This window comes from Lolium perenne, chromosome 4, assembly GCF_019359855.2.
Source record: "Lolium perenne isolate Kyuss_39 chromosome 4, Kyuss_2.0, whole genome shotgun sequence".
Lineage (NCBI taxonomy): Eukaryota > Viridiplantae > Streptophyta > Magnoliopsida > Poales > Poaceae > Lolium > Lolium perenne.
The window spans coordinates 200,597,983-200,612,679 of NC_067247.2; the positions used below are offsets into that span (position 1 = coordinate 200,597,983).

At 41.7% G+C, this 14,697-nt stretch overlaps 1 long non-coding RNA gene across 1 annotated transcript; it reads right to left on the bottom strand.

The window, feature by feature from the left end:
- Positions 1-10,155: 10,155 nt before the first annotated feature.
- On the bottom strand, positions 10,156-13,633 carry LOC127295169 (uncharacterized). Its single transcript, XR_007847581.2, has 4 exons — positions 13,314-13,633; positions 12,688-13,245; positions 10,618-11,288; positions 10,156-10,547 (listed from the first exon to the last, which is right to left on the bottom strand). It is a non-coding gene; the product is annotated as an uncharacterized lncRNA (long non-coding RNA).
- Between the last annotated feature and the right edge of the window lie 1,064 nt (positions 13,634-14,697).

A 14,697-nucleotide genomic window follows, 5' to 3' on the forward strand; every position in this document is an offset into this window, starting at 1 on the left:
ACTAAAAAGGACCCATGCTTACTTTTTCATTTCCATGTTTTAAACTTGTTTAAATCTTTGTCAAATCTTGAATTTGACCAAGATACAAATGGGCATAAAAAATCGAAAAAATCAAGAAAATGAAAAACCAAAGCACATAGTCTTCTTATGTCATATAAGTATTCAAGTTGATAAATTAAACAAGTTCTAGACATATTCAAACCAGAAAAATCATGTATCTACGTACCCTAACCCTAAACTCTGTCTTATGAAGTCAAGCATGAAGAGAAGTGGTTTTGGGTTTCAAACATGGAAATTTAAAAAACCTTCCAAAAGATTCATTTTGGAGTGACTAAGAAGGATCCAGGCTTACTTTTTCATTTTCATGTTTTGAACTTGTTTAAATCTTGGTCAAACCTAGGATTTGACCAAGATGCAATTGGGCATTAAAAATTCAAAAAATTAAAACCAAAGCACATAGTCTTCTTATGTCATACAATAAGCATTGAAGATGATAAACAAAGTCTAGACATATTCAAACGAAAAAAATCATGCATGTTTGGGTGGAATTAAGCTGGACGGTGTCCAACATGGTGCCAAACTACTTGAAGGGCTCTTCTCTAAAACACTAATATATATGACATTCTGGTATACACCAAGATTCAATTAGGCATTAAAAATTCAAAAAATTAAAACCAAAGCACATAGTCTTCTTATGTCATACAATAAGCATTGAAGATGATAAACAAAGTGTAGATATATTCAAACGAAAAAAATCATGTTTGGGTGGAATTAAGCTTGACGGTGTCCAACATGGTGCCAAACTACTTGAAGGGCTCTTCTCTAAAACACTAATATGACATTCTGGTATTTTCCCTAGCTATGTACAAACTGATGAACAATCCATGTTTTTCGATTGCCTTTTTGAACCATTTGTAGTTTCATTTCATATCTAGGACAAATCACTGGGGGGGACGTATGTGTTTCTTTTTGTTGCATCGCTCGTATCCTTCCCGCGTAGAAAAAGTGTTAGGCGAGTAGTAGAATGGCATGACCTACAAGTTTCAAGTAAAATTTTGAATATAACCAAAATATACCAATTGATTTTTTTCGAAATGGGGGAAAAATTGCCCCAGCTTCTGCATCCAAAGGATGCACACGACTTTTTTTATTAGATTATTCACGAACCTTACAAGAAACAATACAAAAGATCAAACTCGAAGCAACCTTACTATACCTACAGTCGGATGAAGAGGGTGACAATTGATAGATGAGTTAACTTGGCTTCATGGGTGTGTGACCTGAGATTGAGCCATGGTACATTTTGCCAACAAAGTAGCAACTGAGTTGGCTTTCTACCTTAGCTGGCGTATACGTTGGGTACGTAGGCGTGAATTGGAAGGATGCATTATGCCGGCAAAGTTTTCAAACGTTCAAACTTTTCCGGATTCTCATACAGTATTTGGCTCCTTGAGAAGCATTGATGTGATCATATAAGGTTATGCAAAACTTCCCCTTTCCCGTACTTGCTCGAGCACTCGACACCCCTCGTCCCATGGCGACTCCTCCAGCCTTAGCCCCGTGCACCCAGGCTCCACGACTTAGCCTCGGAGGGGTGTGCGCTAAAAGCTCGCAAATATCTGTGTGCCATTGGTGTGCGATGAAGCAGGCGGCTCTGTGTCTTGCTGTGGCTAGACTCCTGGCGCCCTTTGATCTAGGAGAGGGAGAGGAGGGAGGGGGGTCCCATGAAGCGGCGGTGGCCCAGGTATCAGCGGCAGCCCAGGCAGCAGCGGCAAAGTGGGCTGGTCGGAGCAGAGGCATGCGCCGGGGGCGAACCTCGCCGGGTGAGGATGCTTCCATTGTGAAGAAGCACTTGCCATCCAGGGCATCAGGTTCGCCAACAAACTCAGCACCTCGTTCCATGGCGATGCCGTCGTGGGGACGTCGGGGGCGGCGGCGACGTGCTGCAGCCCCAGCCTTTAGTGGGGACCAAAGTGCGACCGACCACATCACGGCGTCGACAGCATTGGGGATGCCGATGGGCATCCACTGCCACACACAGATTTGGGAGGTTCTGGCCGGGCCGAGTTCCAAACTTCCACCATCGGAGCCAAGGGCTTGGTACTTCAAATTCCGAATCAGGCAATCCTTCGACCCCAATCAGCTTCTGCCTGTGGTCCAAATCCGAGATATCTTGGCGGTAGCTATGCTGGTTAAGCTTAGCCGGACAGCGGCAATCGACGATCTGCAAGACCTAGATGCCTTCCGAGGATTTGCAGCAGCCGTCAATGCACTCGTGGAGGCATCGCATGCTGGTAGCAGCGGCGAATGCGGGTATGTTGGTTTTACTCGCTTTGTATGCTTTTGTCATAGAAATCAATTTGCTAATTCTCATTCGATTGAAAATTAGACCCATTCACCATCAACTCTCAAACAGTGGACACTAGTAATGTGTAGAACTAGAAATTACACAAGATTTCTGTACTCCTAGTACTACTACTTCGACGCTACATGTTGTTTACACGAGGAAATTGCACAAACTACCGCTTATTGCTGCCTTCGTTGCGTAAACACTTATTTAAACTGTTATTTTTTCGCACAAACCACCAACTATCGTGTTCTGTTGCAGGGAGGTTCAAATTTAGGATTGAGCTGTTTAAGAGCAAATCAGATGATCGGGGATCACCAACTACTAGTTTTAATTGCAAATAGAATCGATTTTCCAAAATTATGAAACGCACTTAACAGTCGAATTACTACAATTATTTTGAAGGTTTGATATTTTTCATCATTTTTTGTGAATCTCACACCAAGTGACACAACTTTCAGACGGAATACAAAATATTTTCAAACTTCATAGATTTGTTAGCTCAAATATTTTTAATTACTAGCTTTTTCAGTATTTTAGAAACTCGAAACACTATATTTTGGCTGAATGTTAGAAAATATATTTCATGATTATCCCATATTAGTTAAGAAGAACATAAACTAGTAGTAGTAAATAAAGAACAGAGGGAGTGTATGGAGATACATCCATTAAGGGCATGTTAGTGTGTGTTGGTGTATTACTTATGCCTTCTTTGGTTAATACACTTCTCAAGTGATCCCCGCAAACCCTCTATTCTTGCGTAGAATAAAAAAACTCCCCATCAAAGTATTAGTGCATTTTTTGGATGAGTATTCGAGAGGATTGGGTGAACACCAAGGATTTGCATAGGAAATTGGTAGAATTGAATCCTTGGCTGTTTGATTTGTAGGATTGTTTCCGATAGGAATTTTCCTAAGGATTCCTTTGCACATATTCCATAGGAAATTAAACATCTACTCATGCCTCTTTTTAAGAATCCTTTACTTTTCCTATGGTGGAATCAAACAAAGTTTGGTTTCTATGAATTCCTATAGGATTGGAGTGGACATGACATTGCAATCCTACATTTTTCCTATTCCTGCATCTTTCGGTAGGCATTTGCCTAGAATAAATAACCATGTGTATTAGCAATGAAATAGATGTTTATTTCTCTAAAGCATCTTGCACTGTAATACATGGCTTAAGAGACAATATTATTACGATAGTTACTACATTTTATTGGATGATGAAGTGATAGCCCTCATCAATGCATTGTGAATTATTAGGGCATGGGTCGCACGTGATTTATGAGTGCACCGCACGATCGAGAGCCGCCGTTCCTCTTTGCTTTCTACTGATGCGGCAGAGCTCCTCCCCACACCCATGAACAACTGAAAGCCACAACTGCTGGGGAAAAGTCTTGCGCCGAGAAAATCTACAACCATGGTTGAGTACATGTGTTTCTTAAGATACGAGTGCTCCAATGCATTTTTTCTTTCCTTTTACTAATTTACCTTGAAAATCCCGCACGTCCACTTATTTGTGGACGGAGGGAGTATCACGCCAAGAGGAAGTAGGACAATAGTGGGCGCTTGAGCATCCACAATGTATAGTATAGCCCGCCTACGTGGCACTTTTGCCAGTTGTTGGCTCTTCTATTGTTCTTGCTCTGCCTTCCACAATGTAGCCGGTGCCCAAATGCTGAAAAAGCTAACACGTCACCACCGATCCCAAATAAAAGTTTTGAGGCACCGAGCATCGCTTGTCAGAAAGGTGTACCTGTGGACAGAGAAAGGAGCTGAATAGAGGAAGGTTTGCTGCGGGTGAGCAGGAAAATAATACGTAGTATTCTATCCACAGCTGAGTAGATGATTCGATTCCCTGAAAATAAATCGGGGCACCGGTTGTGCAGCGTAGGGCACCGATTCCCAAAGCCTGAAAAGTTGTTTGGGCACCGAAAATGTGCAACGTTGTGGAGGGCCTAAGAGCACGTCCAAGAGGCACCCTATAGCCTCCCCAATCCTAAATATAGGGGAGAAATAGGGAAAACACCCTTCAATAGGCCCCCTACACATGCCCCCAATAAATCTGCATCCCCAACCCACCCCTCCTTCTTCCCTATACATTGGCGTGTTGGAAGCCTCTCCTATACAAGTAATAATAGAGTTAGTGCCTACTTAGATCATTGATGCTCTATTATTTGTGAAGTTAGGTACAAAATATTCTTAAAATATAGGTGAATGTGGTATAGGGAAGATAGTATAGGGGAGTTGTTGGAGATGAACAAAATTTAGGGGAAGAATCTTTATAGGGGAAGCCCCTACAGGAAGATATAGGGGAAGAAATATTGGGAAGCTGTTGGACTTGCTCAAAGAAACCCCGATTGTGAAAGGCCAAGGCGTACTTCTTTTGGTCACGCAAAATTCAAAATACTGCCATGGACATTGAATTGACATGACAACACAAAGCTTGGGATGTCCAAATTTGCACGTTAGACCAGTGACTTGTTCTTCACCTTTTCAGAGGGAACAGTGACTTTTTATTATGGGTCTATACACTTTCCAAGAAACAGGAGGAGATGCTGTAGAGTGTAGAGGAGCAAAGTCAAGCGCCCCGCCCCCACCTGCCCTATTTCGGTTCACCTCCATCGTCTACCTCCGCCCCCGCCCCCACCCCCGCCCGCACCCACTCTCCAATCGACCACCTTCCATAGCACGCGCCAGTGCCGCCGCCATGCAGCTTTAGAATCAATTCCACCGCCCAGTTTGAGAGCCTCCGTTCTTCATCTTCCCCCCCACCTGCCACCATCGAACCCAAATTAAACTCCAATCAGTTGAACCCAAACCTCATAGACCCACCCCCAGCCCTGCGATGGCGGCATCGAACAAGGAAAATGATGACTCTGAACAGTTTCAGAAGGTCTTTTCCGAAGGTCCCCTTGAAGAACTCGTAACAAGATGCGACGTCATCACCACCGCGAGCCTCGTCGGTTCGTCCAAACTATTTTTCGACTCTGCAAATGATAGTGCAACTCTATCTGTTTCTCTCCCGTTTGGGCTCCCATGTGTTCTTCATTCTCACCCGACGAAGGTAGCACGGGATTGCAAGCTGACGCCGCTCGACAGGTTCTCCTGCGACGCTGTGATGCCAGACGGTACGGGTAAGCAGTGGGTAGGTGCCAATGGAGATTGGGTTGCCATGGTTGACACTGGCTTTCCTGCTTGCAAATGGAAACTTGTCAACGTCTACACTCGCCGTGAAATTCCTCTCCCTGTGCCGTTTGAAACCACCCACATTCCAAATATATACCACCACAACCTTCGTGCTATTATATTCAACAAGATATATATTTGCCAAGTTCCCACAGCTGCTGGGGGTACAAAAATTTCTCTCTTGTTGCTGTTTTTAACATCAGAGTTGCCCTCCTTTACGGCGCTGATTCTGAATGGACAGTTCTTACAGAGCCCAAGTCCCACATCTTTTACAATTACAGCGATGCAATTCTCCACAATGGGCTTGTGTTTGCCACAACTCATACTGGCACTGTTCACGCATGGAAACCTCAGCAAGCTGGTAATTTTCCTCCGGACGTAGTGTATGATGAGCTTCATTATTCATGGCTGTAAAGATAATTTTAATGCACAAACTTATTAATTTTCGAACCTGACTGATCTGACTTGGGGCATATTTGCTTCGGATGAAATTTCATTGGTATTTAGACTTTTTATTCGAGATGATTACCATAGAAAAATTTGAGGATTGTATAATTAGGAGTTTTATTCTCATATTGAATTATGTTGGATTTTGACCTCTACTTGAACTTCTTGAAATGAATCCTTTGGTTTCCCATGTGATGTACTCAAATACACCAATATGTTGTATTATTCAATGGAAATGACATTATATCATCCCATCTGAATCCTGCGTTTTCCCAATTCTTACGTTTTCAGATTTGTGCAAACCAAACATGCCCTTCTTAACAGTAATTTCGTTTTCAAGCAGGTCCTCCGCTGATCGTAGAGCCACCATCCATTGTGTTTCAATGGCGGTGTGCACTTGATGATGCTCTTGGCCATGATCACGAGGTCGATTATGGTGTGTGGTGGTTAGCAAGATCTATAGATGGTTCTAGACTTCTTCTGATCCATACACTGGGCATTGCTGATGAAAGGGAATATTCATGTAAAGTTTGCCATACTGCTTCTGATCGTCATGTTCATCATGGTCGCCTTTGTTGGCAACTATGCTTCTGGGTTTGGTTGCCTGGTGTTCACGAAGGACACTAGTAAGTTAAATGAAGGTATTCCATGGGAAAAGATTGATGACCTTGGAGAATATTCTCTTTTACTTGGAGTGAACTATCCGATTATGCTGCCATTAGGCGGTGCAGATGTTGTCCCAGGACGTCTGACAAGAAGAAATTGTGTGTACACCTTGCCGAATGAAGCATGGCTTCGCAATTCGCAGCTGCCTGAAATATGCCGATTCAGTCTGAATCGTGAAGATTGCGCCGTTGGTTTCCAAACCAACGCCTTGGAGAAAACATGCAAAACAAAAAAAGATAGGTACCTGGTAAAGACACCGCTTTGGTTCATCCCAAACTTCGCCAACGCCCCGGATAGGAACAAGTGTGATGTTTAATTATGAAACAGGCCCTGCAGCCATTGTAGCTACTGATAGTATGTAATTTCATAGCTAATGAACGATGCACTTGTGGTCTACTAATTACAACTGTTTTGTAAAGAGGTGGTCTATAAGTATACCCCTCTCTTCATTGATGCATTTGTGGTCTACATGATGGTACTCTTAAATATATGGGTGTGGCTCCTCAACACATAATGTGGGGGTATTATTGTGTTAAAGTTGAAGGCTTGATCAACTCTAGGTTCACTTCTCTAGTTACACTACTAGGTACTCCGGTTGGCTATGTTGTGATGAACACATTGTGTTCTGTTGTTTGGTGAAGACAAAAGTAGAACTATGGTATGCTTATGTTTAAGACCAAGCGAGGGTTTAGCTTGAGATGTTAAAATTCAGATTTGAACTATTTTTTGCTATGGAAATTTGAAATATATATGGTACTGCATATGATTATGTATAGCAACAAGCGACGAAAGGGCTGATGCTCCTATTCCTTGTCGGCGGGAGGGCTATGTGTGCGGCGACTTGAGCCAAATTAGAAGGCCATAGCTATGTCGATTGGTCCTTGAAGTTGGAGGGGCTAGGATTTCGGACGAGCGGAGTGGGGGAAGTTGTTGCTCATGGAACAAAAGTCCTTAAAATAATAATATTGGTATATACAAGGTATATACTTGTACTATTTTAGTACTATAATAAGTATATCGGGTTCATCAAAAAGAAAATTATCTCGGGTCACAACCACGTGGGGTCAAGGTGAGGGAAAGTTGGTCAATACCTCAGAATCTGTTACCACTATATCCCCGCCCCAAGTTCTAATGAGCAAGTGCGGTTATTTTTTTTACTCCGTAAAAGGGAAATAGTGGTTCCTATCCCCCGGAAACATATGCCCCGCATCTCCACCTCCTAGTATCGTAGTACTACTGCATCTTCTCCAAAAAAAAAACCTCTTCTATCTCTTTCTCCCATTCACCCCTCTCTCCCTTGCATTAGATTACCGACTCCAATGAAGCAGAAGCGTAAGGTTGAGGAGATTCCTGATTGCTACCACCAGTCCATGGGGTGGGGCAACCTCCACTACCCACTGGTGGAGAACATAGCCGAGCGGGCGGATATCCTCAGCCGGTCGCCTCGCTCGAGCATGATTGGCATGCGGCATGCCATCCGCGGAGCGCATAAGGTTCCGTTCGGTGTACCGAGCCTGCTCCACTGCGACCCCGAGACATGGCCAGACGACCGCGACAATACTGTAAGAGTATTTATTTATTTACTCATCTCGTTTCAGCTTGTGTTTTTTCAATCAACTTTTCTTACTACCAAACATCATGCATATATTTAGACTCAACATCATCACCTAATTTGGGAGTACTGTAAGGTTTGCTGCCTTCACTATGCACATGTACTCTTCGGAATTGCTTTATTTATCCATTGCATACTGTAGCTTCGATTCTGCACAATCCGCTCTTCATTACGTCGAATACCTTGCATGCATAGACAATATTGAAACAAATCCTATTTGCGGGGTTCACGCGTTCTTGATGCCATTAGACAAGCCGAAGTTCCAGCATTTATCCATACCAAGGAGGAACTGGATGGACATGGACCCATGCACTGGGTGGGTTGTAACGGCGACTGGGTGGCATTTGTCCAGCAGGACGGGCACTTGACGATCCGCAACATATACATATCAGATACTATTATACCTCTTCCATCTCTGCAAGATGCAGGAATTTCTTTGGGCCCTACTCGTGAATGGTGGCATGCCAGCCCACCATTCCTCTTCAAATACAAAATAGATAAAAGTTTGGAACTGCTCAAAGTACGGATCGTCAAGAGGCCGTACAAAGATGATCTAGCAGGGCCATGGCATTACGAGGTAATCGTTGTATTTGACTACTTGATCGCTATCCTACAAGCGCCCCTAGAAAAGGAGTGGAATATCCTGGGAAACCCCAAATTCTTTGAAGAAACCAGCTATGTCGATGCCATGGGCATTCCTGGATATGGTACAAGTTCACACCTGCATCGTGTATACGCAGTTACATATCCGTATGGAGATGTTCTGGTTTGGGAACCATATACCTGGGGTGAGTCTTTGTTTTATGTCTTAACTAGTAAACTAGCATGTTGGCCCGCGCATTTGCGCGGCTAGATTTTTGATATAATATTTCCATTTTGTTTTGGATTTTGACTTGATTTTGTTGTCAAAGCTTTGACCATTCTAAATAAACTTGTTATTATATATAACTACGAAGTCTAGTGTTATAAAAATTTGAGCAGACAATTTTTTTTATATTAATAGCTAAAGTTTTAAATACTATCTATATATCTTTTATTCAACGTATACTTTTGTGCTTTCTGGTTGATGGTTGATTATGTAGCAAATAACTTATTTCTCATTGTAAAGTTTTTAGCAGTTTCTCTGCTTGAATCTAAATTTATCCTCATATCTGATGTAGTATTACATAATTGCTCATATAAATATAAAATAATATAATTTCCAGCTATTCTAATATATTAAGTTCAAGTGGAATGTCACTATGGTGTCCTTTCAAATGATCAAGCTTAAATGAATAAGCACTCCTTCTGGATTAGCCAACAATTTCTTCTCCCTGCTTATCCATTTTGCACATTTCAGTATAGTAAAATATTATAATTAAGGCTTATCAACAATAGAAAATATATAAGTAGTATATCTAACTGAATATGGCAGAAAAAAAATAGGAACCCCTCTCCCTAAAATATTTCAAGTTAGAGCCCTCCCTCAAGCATGTCTCTGTCTAGCCTATTTTTTCCAGAACTATCGATGTATTTTTGTCGCACAGAGTCTTACTGCATCCCATCTTCTGCAAGGATGTGCTGTCATTCCGTCATTATTTTTCTAGCTAAAATCTTGCAAGATACTGCCATCGGTTGGATGTGCCGACATTCAAGTCATCGGCAACAACTTTGCGCACAGACGTGACTGGCATCCAATGTAGACACTCCAGATCTCCACAAATACCTAACACATCAGTTAAGTTAAACTGCACTGACCCAGGTCTTATAATTTATAGCAACATATTAAGCCTCCTAATGCAAGGTTTAAGTATCTCTGGTCTATTCCATTGGATGGCAAAACTGCAACAGCGGGCATTACATGAGATTAAGGCTATTGGAGGAAAGGAATTAACAATAGATGCATGTGTCTGTTATAGAATCAAGGCAACTCTTAGCTGCAAGACTGGATGCAATATTTGGGTTAGGCTCATACATTACGAAACAAATTGAGAAAAAGAAGATCGGATGCTCCAACCTTGCACAACCTACCTCAACATTGCCGACATACATTTCAGCAAAAGACAATGCCCGAAAAAAAACATGCCGACATACATCTCGGCGAGCGATGCTCCAGCTCCTAGAGCTTCTCCGATTTGAACCTTATCAGTATGACAAACAATTTATGTAATCTTGACGTTATTTGATCCCGAAAGTATGATGTTGAGCTCTTTTGCAAACTAAGAGACAGTGGAACTTCTTTTTAGAAAATAAGCTTGGGTAGGAGATCGACACAAATTCGGCATGTGAAATCAGCGTACCTCTTCTGCAAAATAAGAATCACTTGAACTTCTTGGAAAATAACGTTAGGTAGAAGATTGTCTGTTGAGGAGTACCTGTGGAGGCCCTGCCCTGCCCTGCTGCGCCTTCTAACGCATCATGCTGGTGAGTATCTGTAATCCATCAACCATTGTCTGCTGCCTTTGTGTGGCCGGCTTGCGATATCAGCGGCCCGAGGCACCAACCAATAAAGCAGAGACGGCGGAAAAAATAGGTCTGCTGTTTTTCTTTGGCCGGCTGGTGATCTTTTTTGCTGGTGCAGCTGCATATTTGTACCATGAAAATCAACCAAGGAAAGGATTAGTATCGCCGTGTCTCTTCCGCGTGTAGGTGTACACCATCTTTCGGCCGAACATGCCATTAATTAACCGGATATAAGAATCATGTCCATCTTGTATATACATCTGCAAGAGATCAATCCAGTCATCCATTACGTGTTGTGGATGCTCTTGAATCTCAACGATAGAGATATTTTGACTGTAAAGTTCAGGCCCATTCTGGATGTTAACAGGCTGCCTTCACCGGTGATTCTTAGGGATGTACAGAGGACGATGAAAAGCCTTCACCGGTATTGGATCAAGCTGGAGGGTGAGCATCATTCTTTACTTGCCTGGATAGAGAGGAAACGTCGGCCGCTGGAGAAGCACCGGCTCGGCCGCCCGTGATGTCCGATAAAGACGCTGCCGTTGGATCACGCTGCCCGCTGAAGACGACGACCGCTGGACGACTGCCATCAAAGATAACATGAAAAATTGAGATTTAATCTAGAGGCGTATGCCCTAGGCAGCCCAACAGCGCAATATCATATAGGCGGAATCATCCGTCATGCACCGTGTTTTCTTTTAGGGAAGTCCGCGATGCACATCAGCCGTTAAAACTCCTTAGCTATATAGATTAACCAATCTATGCCATTTATTGTTTGTTGTTTTAATTATATAATAATAATAGATAGATGTCTAAAACCTCTTATATTTGTGAACAGAAGTACTAATATCCAATTTATTATTACTCATGTCTACAACAGAAAAATAAGTTGTTCTCATCTATACAGCCCCAAGTGCCAATGAGTGCTTCTTTTTTCCTTTCTCGATGCTGATATCCAGAACCAATAACATGTACGCGATTTTTCTATCTTTTTTTTTCCTAAAATGGATAAAAAATCCTATGACGTGCCTTATTCAAGGAAGAGAAATGCAGAAAATTTGTAGCTAGTTTTTTGCAAACTAACATAGGCATGGTCTGCTATCGAATCATCATAAGTATGCAGTATGAATGGAAAAATACTTAAAGAAACTTGCTAAAGAAAAGCATGACATAAAAGGTGTCAGATTAAGTCCATAGCCTCAGTTTTGCTACAGAACAACAAAGTACATATTATGAGAATGTTTACAATCAATGTGTTTGCTACACAAAGTGTACTATTGCTTGAATCTGAAAACAATGCATGATAATTATTTAATTGCGACCGTTGTTTGATCATGTAGATGGTACAGGAGCTAATACTCCTTTGAACCTTATAGAAAATGTAACCCTCAAGATCAATCTTCAAAATATACCGCCTAAATATATTATACAACAATACTTTTTGCATAAGGATAAAAGATAATATGTCTGTTGTTGCGGATACATGTAATAAATAGTCTGCAATTTTTTCTTATGAAAGATTTATGTCTCTTATGCACTAAAAATGTTTCTTATCTGACTATAATACGATTTAAGCCCGTACTGCCTTCAGCCTGAAAGATATGGGGGGGTGCTGACTTTGAGTATTTTGTGGACAAAAATTCACGGCACTTAAGCTAACCAACAGATCTGATGGGTCATGTGTTTTAAGGTAGTGTCTTTCACGCATGTAAATGAAATCAACAGTTCGCACTTGGCAGTTAGGTCTTCTATTTTTTCATTGCATGCTTATTCTCATTGTACCTCCACCAAGGATTTAATCTCAACATGTTTATTATGAATGTTGTAAACTCTGAAGTTGTTTCCCGTAGTATTAAAAGAATTTGACTTTTTTGTGCGCCCCATGATCATAGATGAATAATTTGATGGCACAGTTCAATTTATTCCCAAAAGAAAATAGTACCGCAATTTGACATATATGAAGCAATAAAGAGAAGACATACCTCTACCTAGGATTTAATTTCGGACGATCTGATTGCTTGCATAGTAGGAGCTTTTACATGATTGTCCTCTGTGGCCTCCAGTGCTATAAAATCCACAAAAGAACCTGTAATCTTGAAATTTAATGTCCAAGAAACATTACATATAAGATATGTTTATCTGAATCAACTGACACCTGTGGAGTGTGCTGGTCTCGACCAGCAGTTGACTCAAAACGGAAAGCTAACCCCAGCCAAAATAATTATTAGCAGGAAGGACCAAAGTTACTTGCCTGGCGGATGAGCACATGATAGTTCCTCTTTAATGTCCAAGAAACATTACATATAAGATATGTTTATCTGAATCAACTGACACCTGTGGAGTGTGCTGGTCTCGACCAGCAGTTGACTCAAAACGGAAAGCTAACCCCAGCCAAAATAATTATTAGCAGGAAGGACCAAAGTTACTTGCCTGGCGGATGAGCACATGATAGTTCCTCGCTCAGCGGCCACCTCCTACATGGAATAACCATCATGGGATAGATTCAGCTGCTGGACTGCATACTGGCCACATCTTAGGAGCTGATGGGAGAAGAAGGGAATTAGATCTAAACTACTACATCTAGGCGCATTAGTGTTGAAGAACTCACGTAGGTTGCAAGAAAAGCGGACTCCCGACCTCTGTATCATCTGCAGTGCTGATTGTGCGAGAGCTAGATTGAACATTGATACCTACGACTTGGGAAGACCATGTTTGGATCGTACCTTTCTTTTAATCATGGGTAGTACCGATTTTACATCGATTCTAGATCAAATGTTGAAGCTCATGACGGCAGGGAGAATACGAACGCCGAGAGGAGGGCGATAAGGAGAGGAGGGCGATAAGGAAGAGCGGCGCTAGGGTTTCCACGCCGCGCTGGATGGGATGGCTATGGGGGTTGAGCAGGAGCTATTTTCCTGCGGGGAAGTTTTTTTCTTTTTTATTCTATCGTTGTGGGATGAAGTAAATCGTGACCGTGGTTCTTTGCTTTATTATGCGTAGCTAATCTTCACCGTAGGTTGTCTTCTACTTTAATTATATAATAGATAGATAGATAGATGGCATGCTGCACATGTTGGACCAATTACGATTCACAATACTGATGTAAGTTGCGTTCTAAATGTTGTTCAAACTTTCAATACAACTAATAATTTGGTTATACCATCAAAATAAGTGTGAGCATACAGTTTATAAATATGAACAAAAAATTGGAACCTTTCTTAATCACTATCAAGTGGGACGTGTGATATCGGTGTGAGACTGCTCTGATTTTTCTTCATAATGGAAACATGACGGTTCTAGAAACACGTGGACACTGGTGTGGTATTTTTTTCACGCGAATACCTCTAATCCCAACCGTTAGATTTTGGACACCAACAGTTGGAATTGCTGCTACATGTCTTGTTCAAAACTGGTGCCTTATAGTAGTAGAAGATAGAAGATAGAATATAGAAGAGAAGAGATAATTTACAGTGTAGTTCCTCCTACTTGCTGCATTGTGGTTGATCTTTGTCCATTGCAGGGACACATGCAGCCCCGCGTCTCATTAACGCCCCAGTCATTGAAGATGAAGAAGCAGAAGCGGCTGCAATTTTGGCTCAAATCGAGGGAGATGCTGTCATGGAAGATGATGAAGCAAATGTGGCTCAAGGCGATGGAGGTGCCGATGAAGATAATGATGCTGATGTAGAAGAATTAGAAGAAGAAGAATTAGAAGAAGAAGAATTAGAAGAAGACGAATTAGATGATGAAGAATTAGATGATGATGGTGATAATCATAATGATGAAGATGAAGATGTATTTCTTGGATTTTCTGACCAGCTGATGACCCACAAGTATAGGGGGTGTATCGTAGTACTTTCGATAAATAAGAGTGTCGAACCCAGCGAGGAGCAGAAGGTGTTGACAAGCAGTTTCGATGAAGGATTCACTGTAAACGCTCACAGACAAGTATTCAGGGGGTTTTGATATAGCAGATAAATAAAGTACGAGTA